Source organism: Octodon degus, unplaced genomic scaffold (genome assembly GCF_000260255.1).
Source record: "Octodon degus isolate 3935 unplaced genomic scaffold, OctDeg1.0 scaffold00012, whole genome shotgun sequence".
Taxonomy (NCBI): Eukaryota; Metazoa; Chordata; class Mammalia; order Rodentia; family Octodontidae; genus Octodon; species Octodon degus.
In genome coordinates, this window is record NW_004524588.1 from 14,809,385 (window position 1) to 14,818,002 (window position 8,618).

At 36.4% G+C, this 8,618-nt stretch overlaps 1 pseudogene; it reads right to left on the reverse strand.

Annotated features, from left to right (window-relative positions):
* Positions 1-6,371: 6,371 nt before the first annotated feature.
* LOC101573532 overlaps positions 6,372-8,618 on the reverse strand; it is a 2,605-nt pseudogene continuing 358 nt past the window's right edge.

Here is an 8,618-nt window from a genome sequence, read left to right on the forward strand (position 1 = left end):
TGGTCTTAACCACCCAGCAGAAAAGTATAAAAACGAAATATAAGAAGTGAAGCCATGCTGTTATGTTGAGCTGTAGGCAACTCAGGAAAACAATTTCTGACACTGCCAGTCAAGCGGAAGACCCAATACTATTATGGACTACTGAACTCTTTTAGATTATTTTGCTGAGTTAACACACCTATAATATTCAAATAACAAAACCTAACCAAAAAAAGGGTATACAGATGAATGTCCATTTTATATCTGTGTATTCAAAGTGGTTAGGATAGATATATAGTTACATTCTCTTAATGAATAGAGGGATTTGTTCTAATGATGTTTGTAGATAGGATATCATGTCCGCATCTTGTACAGCAATTAACCACTGGGAGGAATGTATGCAATGTGTTAATTATTGAAACTGTCCCACCAATTTGATTTGAAACTGTCTCATTGCTATTTGTCTATCAATAAAATTATGGGAAAAAAGAAACAAATTCCAGTAATACGCTGTATACAAGAAACACATTTAACTCAAAAGGAAATTTATAAACTAAAAGTTATAGAATGGAAAACAATAATCCATGCAACAGGAATCCAGAAAACAGCAGGGTTAGCTATTCTGTTTGCAGACAATTTGAACTTCAAAACAAAAACGATTAAAAGAGATGAAGGTCCCTATGTATTTATTAAGAGAAAACTGCAAGAGTAAGTGATAATAATCATAAATATATGTGCACCAAATTCAGGAGCACCCAACTATATCAACAAATTTTAGGGGCCAGGGAGATAGTTCAGGGGCATGAGTCCTGCCTGGGAAGCATAAGGTCCTGAGTTTGATCCACAGGACCAAATAAACAAGTTTTAACAGACATGAAAAATCAAATCAGCAACAACACAATTGTAGCAGGGAACTTTAATGCCCGATTGTTGCAAAATGATAGATCAAGTAGATAAATGTCAGCAAAGAAATAACCAAATTAAATGAAACATGCACAAATGGACTTAGTAGACCTTCACAGAATATTCCACCCAAAACATTAGAATATACATTCCTCTCAGCTATATATGGGATTTTCTCTAAAATAGACCACATACTAGCCCATAGAACATGCTTAAGTAAATTCAAAGGAACTGAAATTATCCTACACATATTATCAGATCATAGTGCATCAAACTGGAAGTTATTGACAAAAGAAACCACAAAAATTCCACAAGCACATGGAAATTAAATATCACCCTCCTGAACAATCAATGTGTTACAGATAAAATTAAAGAAAAAACAATATAAAGAATTAATGAATCAGAGCCAATTCTATGAAAGAATAAATAAAATTTATAACTCCCCCTAGCACACCTTATCAAAAAAGAAAAAAACTCAAATTCATGCCATAATGAATGAAAAGAGTAAAATTACTACAGATCCTATACAAATTCAAAAGATCATCAATACCTACTTTAAAAAATCTGATCTCTAACAGGATGCAAAACAGAAGAAATGGACAGATTTCTGGGTACATATGAATTACCAAAGTTGACTCAAAAAGCTAAAAAATCCTGAATAACCCAAAATCAGTGAACAAAATTGAAAATGTAATAATAAAAAAAAAAACTTACCAACACAGAAAAGACCATGTCCTGATGAGATCACAGCTGAATTCTACAAGAAATTAAGAGAATATTTCAATGCCAATTCTTTTCAAACTCTTTAAAGAAATTGAAAAGGAAGTAATTTTCCCTAACTCATTCCTGGAGGCAGCAAGAATACCAAAACTAGACACAGCCCTGATACCAGACACAGCCCTGATTCCAAAACTAGAGAAAGACCCAACCAAAAATGAGAACTACAGGCCAATTTGTCTAATGAATATAGATGCAAAAATCCTCAGTAAAACACTAGCAAAAAGAATGCAGCAAATCATCAAGAAGGTTACACATCATGACCAAATGGGATTCATCCCAGGAATACAGGGATGGTTCTATATACACAAATCCACATATGTAATGCACTGTATCAACAGAGCCAAAGACAAAAACCACATGATCATCTCAACAGATGCAGAAAAAGCTTTTGACAAAGTTGAACACTCATCCATGATAATAAAAAAAAAAAAAAACCTACAGAAAATTCAAACAAATGGTCTTTACCTCAACCTGATAAAAGCCATCTACAACAAACCAACAGCCAACATTATACTAAATGGACAAAAATTAGAAGCCTTCACTTAAAATCAGGAACAAGACAAGAATGCCCACTGTCACCACTGCTGTTCAATATAGTTCTGGAAACTATCCAGAGTAGTTATACAAGAGAAAAAAATAAAGGGTATAAGGGTAGGAAGGAAAAAGGTGAAATTATCATTATTTGCAAATGACATGATATGCTATATGGAAGACCCAAAAAATATCCAAAAGACTCCCATAATTAATAAACAAATTCAGAAATGTAGCTGGATACAAAGGTAACACTCAAAAATCGATACCATACCTATAAACAAACAAAAAACATACTGATAGGAATTAGGGAAACCATACCTTTCACAATAGTGTCCAAAAAAAAAAAAGAAAAGAAATTTGTAAAATCAGTCTAACAAAGGAAATAAAAAGTCTATGCAGTGAAAATTACAATACTCTGATAAAAGAGATCAATCGGGATTTCAAAAAACACAATGATATTCTTTGCTCCCATTTCAACATTGTGAAAAGGGCTATACTCCCCAAATTTTTATGCAGATTCAATGCAATCCTGATCAAAATATCATTAATATGCTGCAGAGGTTTAGAGAAAACATTCTGAAAATTCACCTGGACTAAGAAGAGACCTAGAGTAGCAAAAGTAATCCTGTGCAGCAAAGGCAAGGCAGGCAGCAACACAATCTTTGACTTGAAATTGTACTACAAAGCTACTGAGATAAAATCAGCATAATAGTGGCAATAAAACAGACATGAGGATCAGTGGAACAGATTAGAAGATGCAGAAACAACTACAAACACTCAGAAACCTTTGACAAAAGTGCCAAATATGTTCACTGGAAGAAAGATACCCTCTTTAATAAATGGTGCTGGAAAAACTAGCTCTCAACATGCCAAAGACTAAAACTAGACTTATATCTATCACCATGCACTAAACTAAAATCAAAATGGATCAAAGATCTAAGTATTGAAACAGAAACACTAAATCTACTGGAAGAGAAAGTAGGTAGAAATTTTGAAGACATGTTGATACGCAGAGAGTTCATGAATGAAAACCAAATTGCACAGGAAAGATTTCAAAGAATCTACAACTGAGAGCTCATCTTATTAAAAGTTTTTGCACAACAAATGAAATCACCAACAGAGGAAAAAGAAAACTCATGAATTGGGAAAAAATTTTAGCTAACTGTCTCTCAGACAAAGAACTTCTATCTAGAGGATATAAAGAATTCTTTAAAGGTCAGACCCCCAACATTCAAAGACTCAATCAAAAAGTAGCACCTGAGATGAATACACACTTCTCAGATAAAAAATACAAATGACAAATAAATATATTAAAAAATGTTGAACATCATTGGTCATTTGAGAATTGTAAATTAAAACAACACTGAGATTCCATCTCACCTCAGAAACACAATCACCAAAAAGTCAACCAATAACATATGCTGGTGGGGCCACGGGGGAAAAAGACTGCATGCCTGCTGTTGGTGGGAGTGCAGACTGGTACAACCATTGTGGAAATCAGTGTGGAAATTCCTCAAAAAGCTAGGATTGGAGGTCCCATTCAACCCAGGTATTTCCCTTCTGGATATTTTTCCAGAAGAAATGAAAACATCCTACCACAGCAATACACGTGCATCTATGTTTATAACAGTGCAAATTGTCATAGTTAAATCTTGGAAACAACCTCAGTGCCCAACAACTGAATAATGGATACAAAAATGTAATATTGTTATTCAATGGGGTGTTGTTAAGCTCTAAAAAAGAAAATCTCAAGGTTTTTATAGGTAAATGGATACAACTTGACACCATACTCATAAGTAAAATAAACCAGACCCACCTGTGTAAACATTGTGTTGTCTCCCTAGTGTAAGAAACTCAAAAAGTAAATAAAATATGAAAGTTACAGTAGATATCCTGAAAGGGAAAGAATCTCCTCAAAGGAAAGAACAATGGGCATGTGGAAAAGGAGAAAATAAGGAAGGACATCTTTCTATTTCTTATCATATATAAGAAACAGACACACACAATATAGCTAAGATAATTGTACTAATTCCTATTGGTTTTTTCAAAGGAAAACTTAATGCTTAATGTTTTTGACCAATTTTTCATGCTTATATCTGGTAAACTGAAAAACTGCTTTGAAGGCAACAATATGCAATATAACAACCATTGTTGAATTCTTATCTTTTTATTTTTTGAAATTCTATATTGCTTCCTAGGTTTTCTTATTATTTTTATTCTCTTTAAAATAAAAATCAAAATATAATGGAGAGACAGAGACAGAGACAGAGATAAAAATTCAGGGCCATGAGATAGCTCAATGGACTAAGCGCTGGCTTAGGAAAGTGCAGGGACCAGGATTTGATCCCTGGCCCCACATGCCACACTGGCCCTCCCCTGGCATGCTGAGCCAGCCACCAAGACCAAGCATGATGGCACGTATTTGTAATCCCAGCGATGGGGAGGCTGAAGACAGGACGATCACTACACGTGCAAGCTGCATAGTGAGACCCTATACAAAATACATTAAAAAAAGAATAAAATTCAGATTCTGAGGGAGAAAAGAATTGAAGGAAGGAAAGCTTTCAGTGAAACTACATACAAGTTACTCAGTTTTGTTTCTTAGTAAGCTTTTCGTAGATTTCAACAGGTGCACATAAACAAACAGAAAACTGAAAGTTTGTTTTGATTTTGAGAGGTCTCACTGTGTAAAATCTCACTGTGGAATTCAAGTTGGCCTTGAGTTCACTATGTAGCCCCAACTGACCTTGAACTTGCGGTGACCATCCTGCCTCAGCCTCCAAAGTGCTGAAATTACAGGCTTATCCAGATGCCTGGTCAACTGAAGGTTTGTGTCTTATTGATTCCTAATGGCCACTTTATGGAAAGATACTTTTCTTTTGAAGAACTGAAAGATTTTTTATATGTATTGGAGAAATAAAATGTCTGAGTTTTTTATGTGGAAATTATCAAATTCATCTAGAACAGGTTTGATAAACAGTAAATGTGGTTTTGGTGTGTGTGTATATATGTGTTTATTTGTAGAAATATATATATTTCTACAATAAGTACATATAAGTAAATCAGATAAGCATTCATTAGAAATATGTTAAGCTTATTTTTAAGGTGATATTTAAACGAGGTATTGCACCTTAAATTTTCTTTCATCCTGTTAAAATATTTTTGGTTTGAATTATCTATTGGTTTAGTTTTGTAGGTTTTAAAATGTTTTAATTCTCTAAGTTGTAATATAGTTCGTGTGTATGTGCCATTGTAAGAACTTTTAAGTTTGCAGTTCAGTGGCAAAGAGTACATTCGTATTGTGTTGTTTTGCAGCACTGAACTGAATTTTTAAACCCAGTTTCTATTCATCACAAATTGTAAGTATACATAATATTCCCGTGGCTCTATTTTCCATCTTATTATTTCTGGCTTATTGTATATTAATGCATCAAGGTAACTCCCTGAGAGAGAGAACTAAAGCTGATTCCTCTGCTCATTATAATATGTGACTTGTGATAATGACCAGAAAAACTGGAAGCTCAGTGAGCCTCTGAACCTATAAGAAATTTGTTCTGTAGGAATATTTTTATTATATAGAGAAAGCTTTCCCCCCTAAACATTTTATTCTTTACAAGTTGTATTACATGCAGGGACAGAGGAGACAAATAGAAGAAATCAGTTCTGAATAAGATCATTTTTACTTTGCTGTAATTTTTCACTAAAGCATTGCCTAAGTATAAAATATTCAGCATGGAAATAAATGGAATTTGTATTAGGTATGAAACATTTGTCTAATCTAAGGTTATTAGAAAACCCACCTACAAAGACATTTTTTTTCACTTAAAACTGGTTTAGAAGCTAAGAAGCTTAACTGGAAATGTACTGGCCTGGAGTCCCGTGTCATTCACTATTAGTCCTGGTGTCACATTTCTAAGATTTGTTTTCTGATTTATAAATAAAATTAGTAAAAAAAAAAAAAAAAAAAGGATTACATCATGTTTCTCCATTTTTAAGCTCCTTTGTTGAAATGACTAGGCTTTGTAATATACAGAAATAAACTTCAAAATTTTTTATCTTGCAATCTAAATGTGGTTTTGGTGTGTGTGTATATTTTTGTCTAAGTTGTCTCTTTACTCTATTAATGGTTTCCTTTGCTGTGCAGAGCTTTTTTTTCAGCGTGGGTAAAGCAACCTTTAACAAGGATCCGAGGTGCAAGCAGGATGAGAGTGAGCGCTCAGCTCTGGCCCTCCCCATGCACGCCCGTAGAGGTTCTCCAGCCGGTGCTGAGGCTGCGGCTGCTGCTTTCGAGTTTGATCTCTGTCGTGCTCCTCGTGACATCGTCATCAGCAGGCAGCGCGTGGCGGCACAGGGTCAGGAACAGGGCTTGCTGAGCCAGCGCAGGACGCAGCTGGAGCGCAAGAGGTGATGGCAAGGCATCTCAATGGCAGCCTCCTTCTCCTCAAATTCCAAAAGACACACAGGGCACTTGAGGTCAGCCCGAGAGCCGCTGATAACTGTCCTGCGGAGGTTCTCAACAACTGCAGCTTTGGTGGCAGGGGGAGGTGGGTGGCGACCCCAATCTACCACCAATCCCAGGTCTTGAAAATCCATCATGTTGGACAGTGATCTCGCGAGCTGCGGCAGCATACTGAATCCCGTCTCGTGCTCACGGTCTAATAGCTCACAATCGTGTTCACTGAAATAAGATGCCAAAGCTGCCCCTGTGCAGCAGCTTTTCAATTTGATGTCTGTATTTGTCAGGGTTTTACTAGAGCAAAAGATATACTACAAGGAACAGATATAACACAAGATGTACAAATGTATAAGAAATTCCAAGGCTGGCTTACAAGGGTCAGCTGCAGCGTCAGATGAGGAAGTGTACAGAAGGTGTCTGCACACCCGAGAGGGAAGGGTTCAGTCTCAAGGTCGGAAGCTCACTGCAGTGTTTTGTGCAAGTCTCTATCAGTGAGGCCCAAGAGTGCGCTGAAAGCCAGATAAAACCTAAGCTGACTGCAAAGACTGAAGTTCCTCTGAAGAAATGGAACGGACTCCTTCCTCAACCCCTTTAAATACTGTTTTTGCGCTGCATCACTCTGCGGAAGGCCCTCCCCACCCAGAATGTGGAACCCACAGGCAATCTAGCCAGGTTGGCACAGTGTACCAACCACTACAATGTCATCCCATGTGTCGATTCATCATAATATTTCCTGGGCAGTGAGGGTTTTGTTCATGAAATCTTTACTCAAACCTGTCTTCAAGAATTTACCTATTCCACATTAGTTACTTTTCTTGTTGCTCAGACAAAATACCCAACACCCAAAGTTAAAGGAGGAAAGGTTTATTGGGCTTACAGTTTGCAGAGGTTTCAGTTCATAGCTGACTGGCTCCAAGGCTGGGTGGCATGGCAGAGGGGCATCACAGAGGAGGAAAAGGTTCATGGAAGCCAGAAGGCAGCAAGCAACAAGTCCACGCAACCTTAGCAACATCTTTCTGCCTCTTTTATGATCTGTCTAGGCTACTGAGTTTTAGGTGGGTGCCAGACAAATGAGTGGACTGAATTAGTAATCACACATCTTTAATCAGAGCATCATCTGGACCCAGCCACCTTAAAAAGTCCATCTAGACACGAGCCATAACACTAACCTCCAGCAGATTAAGTCTTTCATCTTAATATTTGGATCATTGACCCATTTTCTATTTAGTTTAATGGATAATGAGAAACTCTGTCTTAGGTTGAATGTTTGACATGCAGATATCAAGTTTTTCCAGCAATGTTTGTTAAAAAGGCTCTTTCTTCCAGTGAAGATGTCTGACCCTTTTGTCAGAAATAACGTTGCTGAATGTGCCTGGAGTTGTTTCTGTATCTTCTATTCTGTTCCATCAGTCCTCAGATTTGGCCAGGTGGGTCTGTACATACCTGTAATCTCAGCACTTGGGAGACTGTGGCAGGATCACCATGAATTTGAGGCCTTCTTGGGCTACATATGTGAGTCAACATTACATAGTGAGATCCTGACTCAAAAAACAACACAAAAAAATTTTAAGAAAACTCAAATCTGATGTTTTAGAATTTGTTTTTCCAGTACTATGCTACTTTTATCACTGTAGCTTTGTTGTGTAACTTGAGATTCAAGATTATGTGATATCCCTACCTTGCCCTTATTGCCCAGGATTGCTTTTGCTTCTCTAGATGTCTTCTGATTCTATATGAATTTTAGGATTGCTTTATCTAGGTCGGTGAGGAATGCTATTTGTATTTTGATTGGCTTGCATTAAACCTGTATAATAGTTTTGGAAGTATCGCTATTTTCACTGTGTTAGTTTTGCCTATCCAAGAAATATTCATTTTCTTTTTATTTATTTATTTATTTATTTTTCCCATAATTTTATTGATAAACAAATAGCAATGAGACAGTTTCAAATTAAATTGGTAGGACAGC